Source organism: Vicia villosa, linkage group LG4, assembly GCF_029867415.1.
Source record: "Vicia villosa cultivar HV-30 ecotype Madison, WI linkage group LG4, Vvil1.0, whole genome shotgun sequence".
Taxonomy (NCBI): Eukaryota; Viridiplantae; Streptophyta; class Magnoliopsida; order Fabales; family Fabaceae; genus Vicia; species Vicia villosa.
Genome location: NC_081183.1, coordinates 160,313,145 through 160,325,500, shown reverse-complemented (window position 1 = coordinate 160,325,500; position 12,356 = coordinate 160,313,145).

Sequence of the window (12,356 nt, the reverse complement as noted above, 5' to 3'; positions counted from 1 at the left end):
TGCAACAATTTCTTCTTGTATTTCCTTTATTTTTTTCATTTGCTTCAAAAGAAGACGTCGATCTTGTAGATCTATTAATTTGAGAAAGCATTACTCCAGGTCTTATACAACGAACGTATCTAGAAAGTTCTTTTCCAAAGACTTTCTCAAATGCTTCATTTTTAGAAAGAGAGTCTTGAATTACAATTTGTAAATTTTTCTGCACATGTAAAAGAGCAAGGGACCAAATTTAAAGAGAAAAATTTAATATCTAGTACAACTTATTTTAATTTTTAACTATAGTAAAATTGGCACATTTTACTCTTCACTTCATTCAACTATCATACCTAAGCTTTCTTAAATTCGATGAAAAAAAGAAACCAAGAAACAATAAACACTTTTCCATGTTTTTGCAAAAGCAATACAGAATACTTAATACCTAAATTTAATAAGAAAATTTCTTTAGCCACCTCCCTATGGGGGTCACCCCCAGCGAAAAACCCAAATTACCCCTGCTTCGGAAATGAACTTCCGAAGCTTTAATTTTTTTAAAAAAATTTCCACAATTCGGAAGTGCATCTCCGAAAACACCTCATGGGGGGTGTCTTCGGAGATGAACTTCCGAAAACACCTTTGTTCAGATTTTGAGGGGTTTCGGAAATGCACTTCCGAATTATGCAGAAACAGAGATTTTTTTTTTATGTTTTTCTTAACAGTTTCGTATTTTTAATTAAAAGAAACCGGGAAATAAAATAAACGACATATAAAGGTGAAAATACTAATATGATAAAAAAAGTAATATATACAACCGATCTGAATCCAAATAATAATAATAATGTGCTAAAGATACAATCCGAAAACAAAAAATAAATAAACCCGACCACTACTGGGTGTGCCTAACCCTCTCTCCTTGGGACCTCCTCTACCGCCTGTATGCCGCCGCACGGCCCGCATCAGTGACGATCATCTCCATCACGGCCACAGCCTCTGGACCGCCCTGCTGAACGACACCTCGATCCAACGCGTCCCGCCCAAGCATCTCTATACGCTGGCAGATCGGCATGAGATCAATGGCGTGGTCATCCTCGGCCTACTGGTTCTCCAGGATCTCCTCGTGTGCTGGCCTAGGAGCGCTGGGAACGTCGGGTCTCAGTAGAGGATGTGACACCCAATAGAACCATGTGACGTATCCCTCCTCATTGTGCCAGTCCTGTGTGACCCGAGTGAGACGGTACTCCTGCGGTACCACATGATGCTGTCAGTCCTCCCATATGGCAGTGAGCTGCACTCGGGTCACTGTGTCGGGAGCAGCCTCAAAGGGTGACTTGGGTATCCGCTGCACGAATCCGAACTGACGCATGCACCGCTCAGGGAGATACCGGACCATGATGGTAGTCCCGCATGCCAGCCAGCCTGAATATAGAGCAATGCCGTCAAAGGGGACAATCTGAGCGTAGTCGCTGAACGGCCTCCAGGTGACGTCGTCGTGCATCGTGCGGTCCAGGTATCCACGGTATGGTCCCATCGCATCGTTCCCCCTCTGGAGAACGTATCTGGCGGCCCTGGGCATGGCGTCCACGTACGCAGGATCGATGTGAAAGTCGTGGATGCGGGAGAAGTAGGAGATGATCCAGCTCTGAAACAGAAACACGATAATGTATTAAAAATAAATACAAAACATAAATAAATAAATACGATAATGTATTAAAATAAAACGTACCGTAAGTAGTATGCAGGATCCGACCAACTGCCTCGTCCTCTAGTTGGAGGCCTCATTCAGCTTCTGGTAGAGGTATGCCAGAGTAGATGCCCCCTGTAGCGGGGAAAATCTGATATCGAAGCCATTAGATTGACTCGAATCAATATTCCGTTTGAAATCGCCACCGCGCTTTATTTTTTCAAAGGAAAAGGGAAAAGAACGTAAAACCCAAAGTTTTATTTTTTTAAAACAAGAAAGAGAACTCAGGTTCGGGTGTTGATTATATGAGGGGAAGGTTTTAAGCACCCCTCATATCTGTGGTACTCCACAGGAACCTTTTTGAAAATCTGTGTGTGTGTGCTAAAAACGGTTTGTTTTATTTTTAAAATAAGCTCGGCAAGACATTAAGTCTTGTGCCTACATACCTCCTCGGTGCAATGGAGAAGTCAGAGCTAATGTAGTTCCGCTTTTGGGAAAAACGTTTTTAAAACGAATAAACACTTTGTTGTCGTTAGAGAGAAATACTTAGCCATTGATCTTGAGCATGAGAACAAACAAGTTCTTTGCATCGCAAATGAAAGAAGGGCTTCAACTCGGATAAAATCAACGAGTATGCCACTAGCTCTCTCACGCGGAAAAGATCTCGTTATTATCAATCAATTTCAAAAATCGTGGGGTATAACCACTCGTTTCGACAATTAACGGTGTCTAAACTTTTGAAGAAAAGCCACTAAGGGCGAAAGATATTTTTAAGAAAAAGGTTTTGAAAAGATTGCAAACATAAGAATATTTTTGAAAAAGGGAGAAGATTTTGAAAATTTAAGAAGTGGGAGGAGATGAAGAGGCTATCCTATTGCGTAAAATAAAAGCTAAGGAAAGAAACGGTCTAACCAAATAAGAAGCCAACACTTGACATTAAGAGCCAAGGTAGTTTTCCCATCCTTTGGATTTATCAATACCAACACATTAACACTTGGGGATCCACATGAACTTATTGTCTTAGAACCCTTTTTCATTAAGCACATTAAGATTCTGACGAAAATTGGGCAGAGTAACGGCTGTTTTTCGGGTAAAATCCTTATATCAATGCCTTGGAATTAACCATCAAGGGCTTTCAAGGAAATACCTGCACACATAAACATACAACAGAACAATGCCAGACAGACAGAACAATCACAGGATAGTAATAGAATGAGTCCAGAGGTACTAGGTCCATAAGTCCGAATCTCCAAAGTGCTAGGGATAGTAACCGATAGTCCAAAGAGAACCTTATGTATTTTTTAGATTTTGGTTATTTATTAGTGTTTTAGCGAAAAAAATAAAGTATGGTCCAAGTGGACAAAAGAAAAATAACAGAAGCATAAACATATGTCCAAGTGGACAAAGAGAAAATGACGGAAAGTAAATATGATGAAATGATAAAGTAAAGCGATAAAGCGAGAAATATAAAGCGAGAAATATAAAGAGCGGTAATATAAAGAGCGGTATAGTAAAGGTGCGGAAATTAAAGTTAGTTGTTAAGTGTTAAAGATAACCATCTTGAAACTTGTCAAGTATGTTATCAAAGTTAGTAGGAAGATCTATGGTGAGTGAATGATGTACTCGGATTTAAATTCAATGGGGTTTATCAGAAGCTTGATAGAATCATAGCGACTACACGATAAAAACCTCCACAAGTCTTAAATCAACCGCATACAATTCTCTTCCATGTTTGATCTTTTTTTATTCGGGACACGAAATATTGCGCTATGTTAAGCAGATCGCCAAGTGATTTATGTAGAAATCACCCTACAACGAGGCCGGTCAAAACTTTATGTGCTAATGCATGCGAGAAGAACGATATGTAGATCGCCTTCCGAAAGCAATACCGCACGAAAAGAAAATAGGTAACGATCTAGTCTTTACTAAGAATCCATGAGAATTCTCAAAGTATTAAGACTTTCATCGATCAAAAGAAAAAAAGGAGAAGGAGAAGATAAAATGCATAAAGATAATCAACTCACACTATCATTAATATCATTCATCTAATATTATGGATTTGGTTCTTTCAAACCTATCAACATCCTAGATCCAATGATATTAATGAAATGGAGGAAGAAGAATAAAATTCACAAAAAGATAATCAACTCACACTATCATTAATATCGTTCATCTAATATTATGGATTAGGTCATTTCAAATCTATCAACATCCTAGATCCAATGATATTAATGAAGTGGAGGAAGTAGGAAGCCAAAACAAGCATAAAAAAGGCAAAAAACACATTCTGCCTTACTGGAAATCGATTTACCTCTGTAGGAAATCGATTTCCTGAGTGCAGAGTTCAGTTTTGGGCGCAAAAAACAGAGTGGAAATCGATTTCCCTCTGTAGGAAATCGATTTCCTGCGCACAGTTTTCAAAAAAACAGCATTATGAACTTTGAAACTTGATTTAGGCAAACATACAAACACCTTATGATCACATATCCATAGGAGCACGAATTTTCCATCAAATCACCATCAAATAGCACCAATATAGCATCAAAGATGCATTGAACACAAGCAACAAAGATCTACATCTTAGAATTGAGAAATTTACCAATTCTTGAATTAAAGTGTTGAAGTAGCTTCAAGAACAAGCACAAAGTGTAGATCCTTCAAGTATGGAGATGAACAATCAAAGAAAAGAGTGAAATGTAGGAGGCTTAGTTCAAAATTAGCAAGATTCAATGTGAACCTTACTAATCTTATGAAAATGAACTTTGGGTGAGGGTTTTGGAAAGGGTGAGAAATGAATTTGCAAGCAATTTTTTGGCTCTCCAAGCTTGAGAAATGAATTTGCAAGAACTTTTTTGGCTATCAAAAGCTTGAGAAATGAATTTGCAAGAACTTTTTTGGCTATCAAAAGCTTGAGAGATGAATTTGCAAGAACTTTTTTGGCTATCAAAAGCTTGAGAAATGAGAGAGTAGAGGGCTCTATTTATAGAATTGGAGCAAGAGTAGTGGCAAATTGGTCTTTTTGTGTTTGGTGATTAACTTGTGTTTAATTGGTGATTAAAGTGGCAATTAAATGGTAAAAATGGTAAAATGAGGTTAAAGAGGGTTTAATGAATGAGTTAATTTTGATGAGGTGGAAAATTGATAAAATGATTAAATAAAAAGGTGCCAAAATGATGTCAAGCTTCCCTCCTTATATTTTTTTGAATTTTGCGCACAGGAAATCGATTTCCCACAGGGGTAAATCGATTTCCATATTGAAATTTTCAAAAATTGTTTTCTTGCACTTTTTGATTTTTGCCCGATCTTTCACCTGTAAAATATAAACAAAAGAGACAAAACATATATTTTTGATTTTTTTTTTTGGTTAGTATAAACAAATAAAAAGGCTATAAATGCTCGATAATTCCCCTCAGAGATAATCACAGTATCAAAGATAAAGCTTCACAATGGTGTTCTTGATTGATGATTGAATGCAATTGATGTATGATCTTAGGGTCAAAAATTGGGGTATGACACCCCCCAGTTCCACTGGTGAACGGTATCCAGGTCCATGAAGTAGCGGAGGTAGGTCACGTCGACGTACCTTGCACTCTTGTCCACAAAGCATGCAGCGCCTACCACATGCATGTACCAGCACCGGAGAGCGCAGCCGCGGTGATACTGTGTGAATAGCTCGTCACCCTCCTGCTCGGCATCGGCCGCCGCGTCCAGGTGGTGCTCAAAATAAGCGCTCAGTGTGGTGAACCGGATATGAGGCCCAGATGTCGTGACGCACTCAAAGTGAGCAACCTCGTGCCCCATGCCCAAATAGAGCGTCATCCACTCAATGGCCTCGACCCTCTGGATCCGGGAGTGGTGCAACAGCGGCCCCCTAATCGGCAGGTGGAGAAGACACTGCACGTCATGCAAGGTGATCGCCATCTCCCCAACCGGCAAGTGGAAAGAGGACGTCTCCTTGTGCCAGCGCTCCACAAATGCCCCCTGCATGCCGGTGCTGATGGTGGTGTACCCCGTCATGCAGAGCCCGCTAAGCCCTAAACCTCGCACATGGTCGTTAAACCACTCAGCTGCTGGTTTAAACAGACTGAAAATCTTCTGGGCGTGGTTCACCATTTTCAACGGTTCTCTCTCCTGTTACAAAAAAAAACAAATAAGCGACATATATTAAATAAGCGACAAATAAACGGTTAAATTATAAAAAATGGTGACAAATAAACGGTTAATTTATAAAAAATACCTCTCCCTCCCAGATACGCCGAGCGACGTGATCGTGGTAGTGAATCAGCACGGAAGTGTCAAAGGGCCCTCCCGGATAGCTGTCCTCCTGCTCATCCTCCTCCCCGGCTGGAGGGTCAACATCCGGTACCCCCTCCGGCTCGTGGTAGGGCACTGCCGCCACCTCCTCCCCATCCTCCTCCTCCTCCTCCTCTCGCTGGCGGGAAGAAGATACCCGAGCCAGCCGACTCCTAGATCTTGAAGCAGATGTACCCTCTCCCTCGCCCACGGGAACTCGCACACGTCGTCCCCGGCCCTGCCCCCGTCCCTGTGTCGACGCCAGCTGCGCCGCCGCCCGCTCGCGTCTAGCCGACGCAGTCTGGGTCTCCCTACCCTGCCTGATGCGTGCTGGTTGGTTGCCTGACATGTTCCTGTAAACAATCGAAATCGATTAATATGCGAGACAAATGAAAAAACAAAAAAAATGCACTTCTGATACAGTTTGGAAGTTCATTTCCGAAAACTGGGATGGAGGTGTTTTTGGAAATGAACTTCCGAAACACCCCTGCGCAGAACTTCTCTGCAACCTCCAATGGCAGACCCCAAAAACCTAAACCAAAACTATTTTTATGCCTACTAAACATCCTAATATCAGTACTAACCTATCTTAATGTGATTTTTTCAGTTTCTAAACACCCTAATAGAGTTTATTCAAATGGATCTAAAACTTGAAAAAACAATGATAAACTTACCAATTAGTGTTTGATGATGAGTTTGGTTGAGTTTGGAAGAAGAGTTTGGCAACCTCTGATACTTCACACTTGCTTTTGCAGAATTTTTGGAGAGAGTTTGAGTTTGGAAGAAGATTAGGGTAAATGATTTGGGGGAGGGGGGTTGTTTTGCTTAATCTGCAAAACGCGCATTATTTCGGAAGTTCAGTTCTGAAATGCTGTTTTCGGAAATGAACTTCCGAAATAAGACAATTTTTTCAAAAAAAAAAAACGCTTTCGGAGATGCATCTCCGAAAACACCTTTTTCTTGCATTTCAGAAATGCATTTTCGAAGTTAGGGGTAGTTTGGGTTTTTCACCAGAGGTGACCAAGAAGACATGAGGTTGATAAAGAAATTTTCATTTAATAATACCTTAGCTTTCTTAAATTCACCTAAACTTAAGTTGTATTCTGTAAAAGTAAAAGTAATACATAATACTTAAGAATACCTAAGTTTTCTTAAATTCCATTAAAAAATAGCAATTAAAAGTTTAGGTATTATTAATACATAACCAATAAACATCAATTTGTTGTTCAGCAAGTAGAATCAAGCTAGAAATTTCTTGTAAAATTTAACTAACCTATTATATTATTAGTATTAACTATTAAGCAATTGATTTCTATTGCAGCATTATCCTATGATTATCTATGTCATTGAACGTAAGATTCTAAGTTCAATACTCTTTCATCATGAATGCATCTTGACCATATCTGCCACATTAAAAGGAGTATGCTATGAAACAATTAACTGTTAATAGGTTTAGTTTGCAAATATCAAGACTATCATTGATTGAAAACTCTGAATCATGAATTAATGAAAAGAATCTATTTACAATAAAGCTTAAATCAGAATATACACTAACTCAATAACAAATTGTAATACTATAAATTATTATTATTATTATTATTATTATTATTATTATTATTATTATTATTATTATTATTATTATTATTATTATTATTATTATTATTATTATTATTATTATTTGATGTTTTCTTTACTCCATCAAAAAATTCAATTGAAAGTTATATGGTTAGTGAAAAGACAACAACGCAACAAAAACATCATTCAATTAATGGGTCTTCAGCTATGAATCCAACTCGAGCACAAAGAATAAAAGCAACATGCGCTGAGATAAGTTTATGATTCTTAGGAACAGGATCCTGGTGATGAGGTAATTGTTGATGATCCAAGTAGAGAGATAATGGAAAGAGTTTTCATTATTGTAAAACTTACTTTACTGTTACATTGGTTCACCTTATATATATACAAGAGGTGAAAATATAAACTAAACTATATAATTAACAGATAATACACCTAAATGTATATACACTATTGTTTAGTTAGCAAGCTATGTATCTATTATGTTATACCTCCCCACAAGTTGGAATGTGGATATTGCACAAGCCTTACTTGGACAAAAGAGAAGTGAACAAGGGGGAATGCAAAGGTTTGGTAAGAACATCAGCTAGCTGCGAGCTCGCGAAGGAACAGGCAGCAGATGAATGAGCTTTGAAACCAGTTTCTCCCGAATGACATGGCAGTCTAATTCAATGTGCTTGCTACGCTCGTGAAAGGTGGGATTATGGGCTAGATAAATGGCGGATTCGATGTCACAATAAATTGAGGCTGGGTCAGAAAAACTTATGCGAAAATCCTTGAACAAGTAGCATAACAATTGAATTTCACAAGTGAGAGAAGCCAGAGCCTTGTACTCTGCTTCAGAAGAGGATCGGGAAACAGTATTATGTTTCTTTGATCTCCATGAAAGGAGAGAAGTGCCAAGTAACACATAAAACCCAGTTACGGACCTCCTAGAGTATGGACAACGTGCCCAATCAGAATCTGCGAAACCATGTAACTTTAACTCACTAGAGCTGGAGAAAAGAACACCTTTGGCAGGAGCACCTTTCAAGTAGCGAATGACACGCGTAGCAGCTTGATAGTGAGACAAGAAAGGCTTTGCAACAAATTGGCTAAGGTGTTGGATGGCATAAGAGATATCAGGTCGAGTATTCGTGAGATATAAGAGTCTGCCTATCAACTTCCTGTAGGAAGAATGATCTTCTAATGGAACTCTTTCAGTAGAGAACAGTTTTACACTAGGATCAATGGGGGTTTAAACAGGTTTGGCACCAAGAAATCCTGTATCTTCAAGTACCTCCAAGACATACTTTCTTTGGTTAAGGAAGATACCTGAGGCAGATCTAGCAATTTCCAAGCCAAGAAAGTATCTAAGTTGGCCAAGATCCTTGATGCAAAATTTTTTATCCAAGAAGGTCGTGACTTGGTTAATTTCAGCAAGAGAATCTCCTGTTAAAACAATATCATCCACATACACAAGAAGTGCAGTGAAATGATGTGCAGTGTGCTTGGTGTAGAGTGAATGATCAGCTGCAGACTGAAGATACCCCAAGGAAATGAGTGCAGAAGAGAGCTTAGCATGCCATTGTTGACTTGCTTGTTTAAGGCCATACAGGGACTTTGTCAATTTGCATACTTTGGTGGAATCAGATGTGTAATAGCCATGAGGAAGAGACATGTAAACTTCCTCATTCAAGTCTCCATGTAAAAGAGCATTATTGACATCAAGTTGTTCCAAGTGCCAATTTCTGACAGCAGCAATAGACAATAGAACTCTAACTGTTGTGATTTTTGTAACAGGAGAAAATGTATCAAAATAGTCCACACCCTCATGTCACTACGCCAAAAATGATTTTTAAAAGCGCCCTTACGAAAGCGCTTTATAGTGAAAGCGCTCTCATAGCCTTTCAAAAAAAATTCGCTAAAAAAAGTGCACACCCTACGAAAGCGCTTTTGAAAAGCGCTCTGATAGGGTGGAAACATAAAAGCGCTTTTTAGTGAAAGCGCTCTCATAGCCTTTTAAAAAAATTTCGCTAAAAAATGTGCATACCCTACGAAAGCGCTTTTCAAAAGCGCTCTTATAGTTGAGTATCGCCCTTAGCCACCAACCTAGCCTTATATCTCTCAATAGAGCCATCAACATGATATTTGATTTTATAGACCAACTTACAACCAACTGGAACTTTACCTGCAGGAAGATCTACAAGAGTCCGTGTTTAGTTCTCTTTAAGAGCAATAATCTCAGCATCCATGGCCTTTTTCCAACAATCATGTTTTGAGGCTTGGAGATATTTTTTAGGTTCAGTTATGGATGAAATGGTACAACAGAATTTTCTGTAAGGGGGGAATAGTTTTGGTAAGATAAAGAAGTTGAGAGAGTATAAGGAGTGTTGGAAATGGCCTGAGAAGAGGTTTCAGGAGATGTACAAAGGAGATTACAATGAAAATCCTTTAGATAAGAGGGAGGATTCTTAGGTCTGGTGGATTTTCTAATGGGTTGAGATTAGATAGGTGTGGGACTTTGGACAGGAATGGCCTCATGGACCATGTGATGTAGGGTGTCAGGAAGGAGATTAGGATCTGAATCAATGACAGTATGACTAAAGTTAGATGTGTCATTAAGGGCAGCAGGACAAGGACTATAAATGTCAAGATTATTGCAGTCAGGAAGGGTTTGACTGAGAGGTTGAGGGGGACTGGACAGGGCAGAGTTTTCACTAACAGGTAAAGGCAGATCTGGCTCAAGGTTACTGTTAATGTCCAACAATCTAGGCAATTGAGAATTGGCAGGCACATAAGTACTAGAATTGGTTTTCTATGGATGTTATGAAATGAATGATGCTTTGTTTTGCTTTAGATTTAGTTTTAAGAAAGACAATCCATGTGAATCGTGTAAAATCATCTACAAGTGTGAGAAAGTATTTGTGCCTTTGTATTGATTCACTAGCAAAATGACCCTAAATGTCAGCATGAAAATAGAAAACGGAGCATGGGAAGTGGATGAGCTAAGAGGAAAAGGTAACCTTTTCTGTTTAGCAAAGTGACATGAGTCACAAGGAGCCATTTCATTATTCTTACAAGAAATGAGAGGAAAATTCTTAACTAAAATGGGAATACAAGAATTAGAGGCATGACCTAACTTAGAATGCCGAGTTTCAAAAGAATTAGAAATAGGAGCATTACATTGAGGCAAGTTATTATGTGAATCAATGACATAGAGGCCTCTTTGCAGCTTAGTTGTACCAATCACAATCTAAGCTAGCAGTGAGTTTATTAAATGATATGAGATTAACATGGAAGGCAGGAATGTAAAGAACATTGTAAAGAGTCAAGCTAGGAGTGATTATGATAGTTCCAGAAATAGAGGCATCTATATGTGATCCAATTGGCAAAGACATAGAGACAGGCACAGTGGAATGATAAGAAGGAAAATTAGACAAACTAAAGGTAATATGGTCTGTGGCACCTGTATCTAAAATCCATATAGTAGGATTCTTACATATGCTTGTAGGAGTGTGAGAGTTCAAGGCAAGAGGGGATGTGGTAATAGAATTGACAGCAGGTGTGTGTTGGGATTGTTGGAGCAAATCCCTGATGCTGAGAAGTTCCTCTTGAGTAAAACCAAAATTTTCAGTTGAAGACCCTTCTACAGATGCGAACTAGTGGATGTATTATTGGCCTGAGCAGTAGTCTGACCCTTCCCCTTTTATCTATAACCCGATGGATATCCATGCTTCAGGAAACAAGTATCCACAGTGTGATTCGTTCTCCGACAATGTGTGCAAACTCTGTGTAATCCTTTAGGAGAAAAATTTCCTTTACCTCTGCTTTTAGCATGTTGAGTATGAACCTAAAGAGCTGTGATTTCATTATCAACAGATTCAGATGGTGAGGTATAGTTCATCTCACGTTCTTGCTGAATAACAAGAGAAAACGCTTTGTCTATGTGAGGCAAAGGTGTCATCATCATGATTTGGGATTTTGAGTGTGCGAACCTTTCATTCAACCCTTTTAGGAACCTGATAACATAATCGTGTTCACGGTATGTCTTAGCAGAATCAACCGCACCATATGAACAAGCAAATGAACGGGTACAACAGGGAAGAGGACGATAATTCTCAAGTTCATCCCAAAACATCTTTGATTGAGTAAAATATTCAGATACATCAAGCGTACCTTGGCGGAAACGATAAAGCTCTTCTTGAATGTCTGAAATGCGAAAAACATCACTCTGAGAAAACCTAATTTTGAGATTCTTCTAATCACCTGAAGCAGTATCAATCCACAGCATCGATCGCACAATAGACTCCGGAATCGATCGTTGAATCCAAGAAAGCACCATAGTGTTGCATCAAATCCATTAAGAATACAATGGATCGGAAACGAAGGGTTTAGGAAACGATCTATCAACAAACTTCTCCTTGTTCTTCAAAATCAGCGCGATGTGCATAGAACGTGACCATGTGTGGTAATTCTTGTTGTCTAACGGCGGAGCAACAAGAATCAAAGCAGGACTTTCGTTTGGATGAAGGTAAAAGGGATTGGCAGAGTTTGTCGCGAAATAAGCATAGCTCTGGTGATCCATTGTAGAAAATGAAACAATATATTAAAAGAATCAGATGACGAACTTGCAATACGAGCCTATGCATCCATTATTTGGTCAACAATCACTTCGGGCTTCACCGCTTTCCCACCTTCGGTCGCTACTTTTTTCGTCCCCACAGCGGGTTTAACCTTACTTCTCACATTATATGATATGTGATATCGACAAAGTAATGCATCGCAAGAAGGAAATACCTTTGCAACCGCATTCATCAAAGCGGGGTCGCGGTCCGTAACAATCGCCTTA